The sequence below is a fragment of the Rhododendron vialii genome, chromosome 10a (assembly GCF_030253575.1).
Source record: "Rhododendron vialii isolate Sample 1 chromosome 10a, ASM3025357v1".
Taxonomy (NCBI): Eukaryota; Viridiplantae; Streptophyta; class Magnoliopsida; order Ericales; family Ericaceae; genus Rhododendron; species Rhododendron vialii.
The window spans coordinates 6873775-6888928 of record NC_080566.1 but is presented as its reverse complement, the minus strand read 5'-3'; the positions used below and the strand labels follow the sequence as shown (position 1 = coordinate 6888928).

General features: G+C 40.8%; 1 non-coding gene across 1 annotated transcript; it reads left to right on the top strand.

The window, feature by feature from the left end:
• Window positions 1-14849: 14849 nt before the first annotated feature.
• Window positions 14850-15054, top strand: LOC131305725 (U2 spliceosomal RNA). Its single transcript, XR_009193289.1, has one exon. It is a non-coding gene; the product is annotated as a U2 spliceosomal RNA (small nuclear RNA).
• The last annotated feature ends 100 nt before the right edge of the window (window positions 15055-15154 follow it).

Below are 15154 nucleotides of genomic sequence, written 5' to 3'. Positions count from 1 at the left end.
TCTACTTTCCAACCAAATTGGTTTCGATGAAAATTAATTTTTACATCAAAATACATGACCATTTTATCCTCAATTGGTCGAACACCTAGCTAGGCTTCTCGTCCGAGGAATGATATAGGTCTCATTATCGAAATATCTTGATCATCATGCTTTAAGGGATGGAAGAAAAACGTCAACCTTGACCCCTAATAAAGGTTGGGAAACCATCTATCTAAAGGGCTAATTAAGGGCGGGAGGGGGGGGGGGGGGGGGGGGGGGGGGGGGTGTTTATCCTAACCAATCGATACTCAATAATTTCAGCTGTTACTACAATGTAATTGGGATACACGGATTCACGAGGTGCTCATGGGTTTCGGCGATTTTTGTAGTTGTCTTGTTTCTATCTAGTTTTCATTAACAAAATGCAAATTTTTTTATGTCTGGATTCCACCATTTTTAAGTACTTTAAAATCTCTATTTATTAATATACAATGGTTCTTGATCCAACTTAAAATGAGAAACATACACGCGTTTTACCGGAATGAATCATATTTTGACCCATCGAGGGTAAAATGGTCACTTCCTTTGATGTACAAATGATTTTTTATCCAAACTACTTTGGATAGAAAGCAAATTGGACAAGCTTTCTAACGGTTCAAACCACGCGCAAATTGGAGTTCGGGGGTGTCCGAGGCAAGTCCGCAAAGTTTGAGCAACATTAATGCGTCTCAAGAGCAATCCTTCGCGCCCAGGCGCATTTAAACGCGCCCCGGGCACATCTTGAAATGCCTCAACAAGTCCCAAATTTGCGGACTTGCCCCGGACACTCCTGAACTCCAATTCGCTCGTGGTTTGAACCGTTAGAAAGCTTGTCCATTCTACTTTCCAACCGAATTGGTTTCGATAAAAAGTAATTTGTACATCAAAATACTTGACCATTTTATCCTCAATTGGTCGGGAAAAAAATTATTTAAATAAAACGCTCGTATTGTTTTCACTTTGAATCGGATTAAGACAAATTATATAATAATAAATAAGGCCTTCACTGTATTAAAACATGTTGGAAACGAACAATTAAAACAATAATTGTTTATTGATGTAAAGGTTTTCAAAGGGAGAGTGATTCAAAGATCACCAGAGCGACAAAGGCTAAAGTACGTTTTCCTGCGCATTTACACATTCTAATTTCCATTTGATGCCAACATCCCCATTTCTAGGGTATTCGTTCATTCTGTAAGATTGCCCAACCACAAGATTCATTGGACTCACCACACTTCATTAAATAATCAAAAACCATTTCATCATCAAGATTCACCCAAGGCAAGACTTGTGGTGAGGGTGAGAGATAACCTGAGGGAGTCGAGCTCAGAGGGGTGCTCCTCAAGAGAGATTTTGTAATGTTATTGCGTATGATCCTATAATAGTTAAGTTTCTCTCAATTTGTGTGTGAGTGTTCGGTTTTGATCCTCCATGCACTGCACGACCATAAGACATACTGGATTTGATGTCAACAAGGTTTCTGCAGGTTAGGCTCTCTATGTCTAGAGACTTTTCCTACAAAATTATTTTGTTCCTTTCACACGGTAGATGGTTACTGAAAGAGAGAATTTGAGAAAGTGTTTAGCCATGGTCGAACATCTAGCCAGGCTTCTCGTCTGAGGAACGATATTGCGCTTATTATCGAAACATCTTGATCATCATGTTTTAAGGGAAGGAAGAAAGACGATCAACCTTGACCCCTAATAAAGGTTAGGAAACCATCTATCTAGAGAGCTAATTTAGAGGGGGGGTTTATCCTAAGTAATCTGATACTCAATAAATTCTGCAGTTACTACAATGTAATTGGGATACACGGATTCACGAGGTGTTCATGGGCTTCTGCAATTTTTGTAGTTGTCTTGTTTCTATCCAGTTTTCATTAACAAAACGCAAATTTTTTTATGGCTAGATTCCGCCATATTTAAGTACTTTAAAATCTCTATTTATTCATATACAATGGGTCTTGATCCAACTTAAAATGAGAAACACACACGCGTTTTACCGGAATGAATCATATTTTGACACATCGAGGGTAAAATGGTCACTTCCTTTGATGTACAAATGGTTTTTTATCCAAACTACTTTGGATAGAAAGTAAATTGGAAAAGCTTTCTAACGGTTCAAACCACACACAACTTGGAGTTCGGGGGTGTCCGGGGCAAGTCCGCAAAGTTTGAGCAGCATTAATGCGTCTCAGGCGCAATCCTTTGCGCGCAGGCGCATTTATATGCGGCCCGGGCACATCTTGAAATGCCACAACATGTCCCAACTTTGCGGACTTGCTCTAGACACTCCCGAACTTCAATTCGCTCGTGATTTGAACCGTTAGAAAGTTAGTCCAATCTACTTCCCTAATGAATTGGTTTCGATAAAAATTAATTTGTACATCAAAATACTTAACCATTTTACCCTCAATTGGTTGGGAAAAAAATTATTTCGATAAAACGCTCGTATTGTTTTTATTTTGAATCGGATTAAGACCAATTATATAATAAAAAATAAGGCTTTCACTGTATTAAAACATGTTGGAAATTAACAATTAAAATAATGAAGTTTTTATTTATGTAAAGGTTGTCAAAGGGAGAGTGATTCAAAGATCATCAGAGCGACAAAGGCTAAAGTACGTTTTCGCGCCCATTTACACATTCTAAGTTCCATTTGATGTCCATATCCCTAGCTCTAGGGTATTCGTTCATTCTGTAAGAGTGCCCGACCACAAGATTCACCCATGGGTGCGAAAACATTTACACATTCACCCATGCTCTAGGGTATTCGTTCATTCTTTAAATACACAAAAACCGTTTCATCATCAGGATTCACCCATGGCACGACTTGTGGTGAGGGTGAGAGATAACTTGAGGGAGTTGAGCTCAGAGGGGTGCTCCTCAAGAGGGTTTTTCGTATACAACACCCCAAAAATTTATATATAAACCATAAAATCTCTTATATTGGGCCACCAAAATTCATAAAAGTAAGCCACAAAATTCATAAAGGTGTACCGTACACACTTTCGTAAGATGAGCCACAAAAACTGATAAAGTGAGCTACAAAAAGTCGTAAAAATCAACCACAAAATTCACATATGATGGTGTGTATTGTAGTTTTTTCCGTTTTGGTAATTATCTACACATCGTGATCATATATTTCTCAAAGTCTACACATCGTGATCATATATTTCTCAGAGTATTTGAGTGTTGGGCAATAATCGGTTCGGTGGTTTTGTTTCACGGTAAAAAAGTGTAGTTACGATCGATCCTTGTATTTTGAGGAAATAACATCATCCAATTCGGTTCAAAAGGCAATGTATCGTTCATAAGAGGAGCGCGGTTCCGGCCGCTTGCCTAAACCACCCCAAAGCTTTTCTAATATATATTTCATTGAGTACAATGATTTGTCGCATAGCCAAATAATATATGGGCTAACAGAAGAACCAATGACATTGTTAGGATTTGGGGTCACCCAACAACATAACGATATGAGGAAAAACTCCCTTAATATTATTTACACAATAATACAAGATGAAAAAACCTCTCTCCACCGCTCCGATGAGCCACACTGGCTCACCTACTCGACCTCACCGTCACCTTCACATGATTTCAGTCACACCCTAACCCTAATAGGGTTTACAACTATATATAAGGGATTCCAAGGGTAAATACGCTCAATACCCAACACTAAGGATGTTACACAAAATAACCCATCACTATGGGTGGACCCCAACAATTACCCCCTCCACCCAGAGTGGGTAATCGTTGCATCCGTACGTCCAGCCTCTCTAGCAAAGCGCCTGTGTGACTCCAAGTCTAGCTGCTAGCACTCCCTCATCGAAGTACTCCTGCCGGACTGAATGTCTCCTTGCAAGACTAGATCTTCCGAGGCTAAACCCGTAGCGCTGTCCGGCTGCAATACCGACATCTCTGCCGATATTAAGCACCCCCTCAATAGAGTGTTCGCACCTCCTTGACCGGAGTGCTCGCATCCTCACAGGACACGATCCATGACTCCATATCTCTTTATGCGGCCGCACATCCTAAAGAGAATCCAGTCACAATATCCATAAAGGAAGAGATCCCAGCGATGCATTGTCTGGTCTCCATCTCAATCCCTTTGTCCGGAGCTCCCATGAACACCTCCCAAATAACCAGTTGCCCACCATCCGTAGACTATTCCACACACAATCTGATTCGGTAACCAAGACTCCTGTACATCTCAGGTCATGACTCCTTGTACTCCAATGCCCTTCCTGTGTGTCTCCGCAACTGTTACTTCACCTGTTCACTATCACAAAAACTCATATTGCTTGTCTAGTACCAAACATCAGCTCCATCTGTTTGTACTCTCCACAAGCATGTATCGATTGCCCATCATCATCCTCATGCAGCCTGAATCACAGCTGCAACTCCCGATAATAGGTCTTCATCACATCCGCCACTCCGAGCGCATCCTACCACTCTCAGTCATCTCTCCAGGGTCTTCTCTTGCCACTCGGTCCATCCTTGTTCCACTCTAGGCTTTTCCCTGCAACCCTTGATCTCCGATATGTCGCCCCTAATAAGCGCCTGTGTCATTACCAGACAAGCTCTCCAGCACCCCCCGAACCGGGATGCAACGCTCGAAAGAATGTATCCTTGCTCACTAGGTCTCCTGCGACTGATCACGACCTCCCATGGCCGTCTGGAACAAATCACTATGTTGTAACAAGCCTCCACACAACCCGAACCACCTCCAAACACTCGATTCCTGCTCAACTAAGCAATAGCCCCAGTCTAGGAGCCTCCAATGTGAAAATGGAGTCCACAGATGGATCCAGAACGTTGAGTTAGTCAAAATTGACTACTCACACGTGAAAAACGGAGTCCGAACGACTTCGAAAAACGCGAAAAACCAATCTGGAATATTCTAGTTGACCAAGCAGTTTGACCGTTGACCCTGTTGACCAGACAAACGTTGACCATTGACCAGCCATGTCATCGTTGACCGACTGATGTGGCATCTGATGATGTGGCAGATGACATGGCACCATGTGGCTGTTGACTCATTGCCACGTGGCGTCCTGATTGGCTGCCGATGTGGCACACTCCAGAGACTAGATCTCACGCGCAGTCAACAACAAACTTTGACCGGCGCGTACGGGCTACTCCGGCGATGTTCCACATATCCCCGTGATCGTCTTGACGAGACGAACACAACCTCGTGCTCAAATCTCTTATCCGACCTCGTTTGATATCTGGGCTTTTCAAACCACTGCTCGCCGCCACTTCACCCGCCTTTGATGGGCGATTTTCGCCACCTCCGAGCTCCTCCGGCGATGTGCTACCCCAATCCGTGATCGTCTCCTCGAGGTGAACATAACCCAGTGCTCAAAACTCATCTTCGATCATCTGCAACTTCGGGCTTTTCAAAACAGCCTCTATGCCCGTCGCCGCCTCTGCCCGCTGCGATCGAATGGGTCCCGAGCCTTCATCCGGTGATGAAACTCGACCACCCACATACTGTGGCGATCGTCTCTGTGAGGCTCACAAAACCCACTGATCAAAATCGATTCCAAACAGTTTCAATTCTGACCACTTTCTCGAACAGTGCGTCAATGGAAGTCGTACGTTTTTCCAGTGACCCCCCTTTGCTCTCCTGTGCTCTGATACCAATTGTTAGGATTCGGGGTCACCCAACAACATAACGATATGAGGAAAAACTCCCTTAATATTATTTACACAATAATACAAGATGAAAAAACCTCTCTCCACCGCTCCGGTGAGCCACACTGGCTCACCCACTCGACCTCACCCTCTCCTTCACATGATTTCAGTCACACCCTAACCCTAATAGGGTTTACAACTATATATAAGGGATTCCAAGGGTAAATACGCTCAACACCCAACACTAAGGATAATACACAAAATAACCCGCCACTATGGGTGGACCCCAACAATCGGGAGTTTTTGTTTTTTGTTTAATCCAGAATTACGGAGTTCACAGTGAAAACATTTTGCACTTTTGAGCAAGTTGGCATGGAATTCAGTGGCTCATTACATCAAAAAAGAAAAAACTAAATGCTACCGATGAGCAATTCAAATGCGCCTAAGGCGCATTGCAAAATTAGAGAAAGTATGGATGCGCCCAGACGCAACTTAAATGCATCTGGGCCGCACTCGAATTGTGCCTTAGGCGCATGTGATGCAACAAATCTTTTTGATTTATTTTTTCTTGAGTTTTTCTTGTCCGAATTGGCAGGAGACTAAAAATGCAATCCTTTAAACATAATAAGGATTGTGAAAGCATAAGAGAGGCACATGAAGTCTGTACGAAGTGATTCCTGTTAATGGACAACTCCTTTGGGAATTGCCGAGTAAGCCGACTATGAGGTGAGAGGAGAGTAATGTGAGGAAAAATAGAGATGTTGGGGGTGAGTGAAAAACATAGTGAGCCAAGTGTTAGGAACTCTAGGAGAGTTTTTCATCTCACATTGTAATCTCTTATTTTTCTTATAGTGGATTATCTCTCTCTCCCGTGCACGTACACCCTAGTTTGGGGAACCACGTATTTTCTTGTCTGTTGTTTCCTTGTTTATTGCATGTTTAATTTTTTCCATTACGCTTCCGTGTGCGCGTGGAATTGATTTAGGGGAATAATCCCAACAATTCCAAGGGTTGTTCAAGCATAAAGAGAGGCACAAGAAGCTAGTACTTACAGAACCCAACCTTGAAGAAGTTTCGAGTAAGTTTTTTGTTTTGTTCTCAAAAGGGGATGAAGGAGCTATTTAATCTCAAAGTCGTTTTTCTGTTCCTTTTTCTCCCTCCCATATTCCCCTGCTATATGCATACCCCGTAGATAATGGAGCGGGATTGTGTTGGCGGTGGTATGTTCAGTATTGTGTTGTGCACCTCTGAGTCATTGGATCGTGCATTCAATGTCTCGAATCTCATTTCGGCAATAAATGACTTTTGATTGTTGATTGCATTTGAGCCGTTGGATGCGCGATCCAATTGCTCAAAAGTGCGTAGTACGGTACTGCACAGTACCAACCCAATTCTATACCGAATACCCATATGTAATTTATAGAGAATCATTCCCAATGCAGAGAGTGTCACTCGGTTTTCTGTAATTCAGAGAATCCAATTCTTCCAACGTTAAAAAAAAGATGAGATATGAAAAATAAAATTTACTGTAATTATTAATAGTGCGTACGTACCTTTGGATGGCAAATTGTAGAATTGTGAATAGTTGAAGTGTGGTTCACCTACCTAATTCAAATCCGCGATCACTGGTCACGCTTTAAATAAATCAATTTTTCTAGCTTGCTCTTTTCTCTCCCCGTTCATAAATTCCTCCACAAATTTGTAGTCTAAAAAACATTTGGATTAGTACAATCTGCGCAAACCATAGCATTCATTATCGAAATATCTTGATCAGCATGTTTTAGGGGAGGGAGAAAAAGAGAGTAACAAGACGTTCAACCTTGACCCCTAATAAAGGATGGGAAACCAGCCATCTACACGGCTAATTTAGAGGGGGTTTTTTTTTTTTATATTAAGCAATCTGATACTCAATAAATTCAGCAGTTAGACACACAGATTCACAAGGTGCTCAGAGGCTTCAAACAACCGAGTTGAGCTGACGGCACAAACCAAGCAAAATATGTGAAAACGCAGAAAAAAACCAGTGTGTTACTTTGGGGTTTGTTTCCCACATTGACTAAGCAGAAAAGCGAGAAGAGAAAACATGACCATATACTGATATGTTATATGTGGCCTATCGGCTCACTCCTTATTAAATTAATTTTTTGAGGGAGACCCACTACATTAGCAAGCTACTGGGGTCTCTCATGCGTTGCCTTGGTGTTGCACTATTGCCTTGACCTGGCGCACCCCACCCAAACCAAGTTCAAAAGCTTTTGCTACTTCGTGTCTAGAACCAAATTAGTTGACTTGACATATGCAGATGTGTGTAATTGTGAATCAACTGTTTAATTGCGGGGCTAAGGTCTCTTTCAAGTTGTGTACTCTGTAGTTTTTGTAACTTGGCTTTGGCTTTCATGAATTTAACTTACCCAAAAAGTATACCATATTCGTCAGAGTGTACCATATTCGTGTTGGAATTAAAAAGTTGTCAACCTGGCCCCTCCAACTTTATGTTGGGTTCGAGTCATTTAATAGGCCATGCCCAAAATCTCAACCTCCAATCCTCGCGGCATAAAAGACTCTACATCCTTCAATTAGAAGGCTAGAGTTGCTACAAGCAGATAATAAGCTCAAGATCGAAGGTCATACTATTCGGCTCCATACCTTCTTCCACCATTTGACGAAAAATTTGCAAGGCTTCGAAACCTAGCCCATGTGCTCCACTGCCCTCGATTATCGATTTCCGTGTCACGTGTTCTCTATTTATCACCCTGTCACACCATAGTCTAGCATAAGAAATGCTTCTACATTGATCATGCGTACATGTTTAGGATAAGCATGGATAAACTGGGACGATTTGGGATTATCAATAAAACTGAAACTGATTTAACAATCCTTATAAGGTTCGGAAACTATGGGGTCCATGATCTCTTACACAACTTGCAAAGCATTGAAGAACAAATTATGAATCATGTATACCTGAGAATCAAAACGTATGTCAATGAAATCTTCATGGATGGAACTCATGGAATCACTTCGTACGGGCTTCTTATCCCCTTCTTATGCTTTTACAATCCTTAATTATATTGTTCAAAGGATTGCCTTTTTTTAGTCGCCTGCCAATTCAGACTAGAAAAACTCAGTAAGAAACAAATTACAGACATTTGCTGCATCACATGCACCCCAGGCGCAATGTGCCCCTGGCGCATTTAAGTTGCGCCCGTTCGCATCCACGTTTTCTCTTTTTTTGTAATGTGCCTCGGGTGCATCCTATTTTCTCTCATTTCATAATGCGCCGCAGGCGCATTTGAATTGCTTCTCAGGAGCATTTACTTTTTTCTCTTTCGATGTAATGAACCACTGAAAAACAATCGAACATGCTCGAAAGTGGCAAAATGTTTTAACTGTGAACTCCATAATTCTGGTACCAAATACAAATTCACTTTGTGTCACAGGGGGAAGTCGTAAGTGGATCATTAATCAGCTGATATTGTTGAAGGAAAAGATATCTGAAAGCATGACAATAAGTTGTAACACAACGGCATTTGTAAACGAGCTTTTATAAAATCGAGCTTTTATAAAATCATCTTTTGACAAGCAAAAAAAGAACTATGCCAAACTATCAAATAAATTAATGCGTTTGAAATCGGAGAGAAGTCATGCAGGCAATGGTTGTGGCAAAATAGTTGCAGAGCCAGACAATGGTTGATGCAATTTTATATTGATTTCATGGGAAATCAAAAGTCACAATCCAACATGACAATTAGCAAACAATAGCTTAAGTGTAGTTAACATGATCTTGAAAACTTTAAGGTCAGCAAAAACATGATCTTGAAAACTTCTATAGTTACCATACATGTATGTATTACCAAGTTTCAGATTTTCAGTGAAAAGAAACAAAAGGCTTAAAAAGCATCAAATGTAAACAACTTCTTGAACATTACTACGTGTAATATATAGCAAGCATTATTGGGTTCCAAATCCAAGAGCCTTCAGCTGCATATTCCCCTATTTTTTTGTTCCTATTGAACTCTATTGAACTCTATAGGCTACTAATAGCGCTCCCCAAATACTACCTCATAGAAAAGCCACTAGTTTCATAACCATATCGAAAGCCTCGTTGAGCTTCCCAGACCGACTCAACAAATCCGCGATACAAGTGTAATGATTTAGATCATGTTCCATTCCGAATCTCCATTTCATGGCATAAAAGACTCTACAGCCTTCACTTAGAAGGAAGGCCAAGAGTGGCTACAAGTAGATAATAAGGTCAAGAAGGCCAATACTTTTCTGCTCCAGTCCTTTTTCCACCATTTGACGAACAATTTGTAGGGCTTCGAAACCTAGCCCACGGGTTCCACAACCCTCAATAACCGATGCCCATGTCACGAGTGCACTATTTTTCATCCTATCAGCCAGAGTTTCAAGCCGCCAATATTAGTATACACAACGATGAGGCATTTAAAGATGAGATATCAGCCACAAAACTCGTCAAAAGAAGGGAAAAAAAAAGATGTCAGCCACTATTTCTAAACTTCCATTGCCCATTTGCCGGAATAGTTCTATGGCATTCTCAAAATGGAGGGCTTTTTGAGTATGATTCTGAAACTAGTGGTGCTATTCTTAAAGAGAATTTGTCTAAACAATTTGAGCTGTTCTATCCATGTACCCGCACTTCGCATAAGAATCCAAGGAATGAAGTTTGGAAAACACAGTGATAAAGTCCATTTTCAGTAGCAAAGCCATGCAATTTTTGCCTTGAAAACGATTACCGTTCTACCCAGAAGCTGAAAATACTTCGTACGGGCTTCTTGTGTCTCTCCTATACTTTAACAATCCTTATAATATTTAAAGGATTGTCTGTTTTTAGTCTCCTACCAATTTGGACTAGAAATATTTGCTGCATCACATGCGCCTTAGGCGCAATTCAAGTGTGCCCCAGACGTATTTAAGTTGCGCATAAGTGCATCCACATTTTCTCTCTTCTTGTAATGTGCCTCAGGCGCAATTTGAATTGCTACTCGGGAGCATTCACTTTTTTCTCTTTTGATGTCATGAACCACTGAATTCCATGCCAACATGCTCAAAAGTGCAAAACCTAACTGTGAACTGCATAATTCTGGATCAACAAAAAAAAAAACTCCATAGTTCAATGGTTCTTGTGTTAGCCCATATTTATTTGTATATGAGAAAAATCTTGAACAAAAAATTTGGGCCTCGAGGCACTTTCAGAAGGAAACAGAACAATTTCATTCCTACATATGACATCCACGGCCAGGCTCATAGATTTCTGGCATTTGAGGGTGTGATCGATCTCCAGAAGCAAAACCAAGGATTAAAACTTCAGCTTCAACGCAGCTCCTTCTTGGCTTCTTCACTAATCATTGTTGTTCATACATCTCCGTAGTTCTTCAACTCCATCCCACCTCTCAACAACAACTTGAACAGTACAAAGTACGAAGCTCAAATCGTTGTCGTTCATGCGTTTTTTTCTTGCTTACTACCGGTAAAAGCGTGATTTGTGTACGTATGATATGTTTTCGGACATCTTGGCCGCATCTTATTAATCCGGGCATCATGTTTAAACATCTGGCCGCTATTTTTTAAAGCGTGGTTACGAAACACGCATTTTAGTGTATGATCATTTTTTGAATATCTTGGCCGCGTCTTATTACACTTGGCCGCATTGTATTACTCCTGGCCGCTTATTTTGATACTTGGCAGCTTTTTATTAGTCTTGGCCGCGCCTTATTACTCTTGGCGGCTTTTTATTACTCCTAGCGGCTTGTTTTGACACTTGGCCGCTTGTTATTACTCTTGGTTGCGTCTTATTACACTTGGCCGCTTCTTATTACTCCTGGCCGCTTGTTTTGACACTTGGCCGCTTGTTATTACCCTTGGCCGTGTCTTATTACAGTTGGCCGTTTTTTATTACATTTGGCCGCTTGTTTTGACACTTGGCCGCTTCTTATTACTCCCGGCCGCTTTTTTTGACACTTGGCCCCTTCTTATTACATTGGCTGCTTGTTTTGACACTTGGCCGCAATTTTCTGAAAGCGGGACTAGTATACCCATCATTGTGGCCAGAGCGTGGGTCTTCTAATGAGGAATTTGGGTTTTGAAGTGGGCCTCTAGGACTTTGTGGACTAAATTGAGCTCACCTGTTGGCCCACCTCATTTTAAGCCATACCCATTGAAAAAATCTCAACAAACAAAAAAACTTTTAGAAATGTTTAAGTTGGCCCAAAAATCTCATGCGTTGCCTTGGTGTTGCACTATTGCCTTGGTCTGGCACACCCTACCCTAACCAAGTTCAAAGGTTTTTGCTGCTTTGTGTCAAGAACCAATTTAGTTGGCTAAGGTCTCTTTCCTTAGTAGTTTGTAAGTGGATCATCAATCAGCTGACACGATACTAAATTAATTTTTTGAGGGGGAAGACCCACCTTGCTCTTGGGCACTTTTGAGTGTCGCCTTGGCTTGGTGCACCCCATCCAAACCAAGTTTAAATCACATCAAGGCTGTACGTGTTTGCGTCAAGGATTCTTGGATGGATTTAGGGAGGAATTGGCAAAGGGAAAAATGAAGTGAAAAGCCTGACATTAAACTTTGGTTTCTCAATCATTCCATTCCCCTTGATATATCCCATCAAAGATCTTTGATCCAAACAAAGCCAAATAGAGTTCAACAAGTTGAGCAAGAAAGGAGAAAAATAGAGCAGACCTTCCTTTGCAGGCCACTCCACGGATTAAAGTATGCTATGAACTAGCCGATTTCAGGGGTATTGGTTCCTCCTCTGCGTTTGCTAGCAAAAAAAGAGAAGGTTAATTGATACAACAACAGGTACAACACACAAGTATAAGAATAGAAGTTGAAAGTTAAACTAGATACGGTTGCGACTTGGAAGTGTCCCTCCCTTTTCATCCCATCAACCGTGCGACGATGTGAGCATTAGTACCACAAGTCAATTGGGGAAAACCTACCAAGTGAAAAGAATGTTTGAGTTTGGAACAAAGCCAAAAACTGACAACGACTTATTCAATGAATTATTCTTGAAAAGAATGCCACCATTGATGAGAAATAATTTGATGATGAGTAATTTTACATTCTATATGAAATCCTCAGTGAAGTAATTGATTCGAGATCGATCCAAGTTGTTCAATGAAATCTTCATGTGTGTGTCTTTTGCTTGAAAAATCCTTAATAAAGGTTGGCCATTTATTGTCTCCAGGTAACTAGGACTAAAAAAACCACTGCAAAAAGATGCATCACATGCGCCTCAGGCGCATTTGAATTGCGCCCCAAGCGTGCATCCTGCTTTGCGCTCCTTTTGTAAGGCACATTTAAGTTGCGCACCGGCCGGGCACACCCAGAATTTCTTTTCGGCCAGCCGGCTTTACAACTGTTGTTCCATAGGTTCATGTTAATGTTCCTCAGGCGCAATTGAATTGCTCCATGGGCACATCCTATTTTCCCTCTTTTTGTAATGCGCCTTGGGAGCATTCAGTTTTTATTTTTTGATGTAATATATGAACTACTGAAACAGACATTCAGTTTTTCATAAAACAACCAAGAGGCATAACTGATGCACCAACATTTCACATAGACATCAATCATTCTGATTCAAAACACAGTTATAGTTGTTGCCAAACAATGTATCATTCAGATTAATTCATTCTTCCACAAAAAATACCAATCAGAAGCAAGAATATCACTTGGTTTAATGTGGGGAAAGAGAAACTGTACGTTCAACTCCCATATATGGTTGGATTCCGCCATCTTTTAGTACTTTGAAATACTAATTATTGATGTATAATGGGTCTTTATCCAATTTAAAATGAGAAACATACACTTGTTTTACCGGAATGAATCAGTATTTGACCCATCGAGGGTAAAATGGTCACTTCTTTTGATGTACAATGATTTTTTATCCAAACTACTTTGGATAGAAAATAAATTGGACAAGCTTTCTAATGGTTCAAACCACGCGCGAATTGGAGTTCGGGGGTGTCCGGGGCAAGTCCGCAAAGTTTGAGCAGCATTAATGCGTCTCCTTCGCGCCCAGGCGCATCTTGAAATGGCACAACAAGTCCCAACTTTGCGGACTTGCCCCAGACACTCCCGAACTCCAATTCACTCGTGGTTTGAACCATTATAAAGCTTGTCCAATCTACTTTACTACCGAATTGGTTTCGATGAAAAATAATTGTACATCAAAATACATGACCATTTTACACTCAATTGGTCGAAAAACACATTATTTCAATAAAATACTTGTATCGTATTCATTTTAAATCAAATTAAAACCAATTATATAATGATGAATAAGGTTTTCGCAGCATTATGGAAACAAACAATTAAAATAATGAAGTTTATTTATGAAAAGTTCGTCGAAGGGAGACTGATTCAAACATCATCGGAGCAACAAAGGCTAAAGTATATTTTTGTGCCCATTTACACATTCTAAGCTCCATTCGATGCTCACATCCCTAGTTCTAGGGTACTTGTTCATTTATTAAGAGTGTCCACAAGGTTCATTGGGCTCTCCACACTTCATTAAATTATCATAAACCGTTTCATCATCAGGGTTCAACCAAGGCGAGAGTCATGGTGAGGGTAAGAGATAACATGAGGGCCGGAGTTGAGCTCTCTGGAGAGTTTTTTTTTTTGTAATGTTATTGCGTATGATCCAATAATAGTTAAGTTTCTCTCAATTTGTGTGTGAGTGTTTGGTTTTGATCCGCGATGCACTGCACGAGTCCACTCAATGAACTTTAGTACAAGTTTGTTTTGGTAAGTTGCTTTTGATTAAGAAAAAAACATAGGGAACTCAAAGGGTAGCAAAGACTTCTTGAAGCCAGAACCAACTCAATCACATTCTAAGCTATACAGAGTTGTATATTGAACTCATTATTGGGCAATTTAGATGGCTAAATTAGATATCTAGAGGGCTAATTTCGATGGGGTTTTTTTATCCCAAGCAATCTGATACTCAATAGATTAAGCAGTTATAATGTAAATGGTGGACACAAGGACTCACTAGGTGCTCAGAGGCTTCAAACAACCGAGTAGAACTAACAGCACAAACCAAGCAGAATATGTGCAAAAGCAGCAAAACCCAGTTTGTTACTTTGGGGTTTTTTTCCCACATCAACTAAGCAGAAAAACAAGGAGAGAAAATGTGACTATAAAAGAGGCATCCCAAGAAGAGAAGACATACCTTTCTCGGCCTTCTGGCTAAGATCAAGTGTAGTATCTGTTCTTATTAGTTTAATATCTGATATGTTGGCCATCAGCTCACTCTTTATTAAATTAAATAAATTTTTTGAAAGGGAGGGCCCACTATAGTAGCTTGCTACTGGGTCGGCCTCTCATGTGTTGCCTTGGTGTTGCACTATTGCCTTGACCTGGTGCACCCCACCCAAACAAAGTTCAACGGTTTCTACTACTTTGTGTCTAGAACTAAATTAGTTAGCTTGACATCTGCAGATGTGTGTAATTGATAATGTTGTAAACTGTTT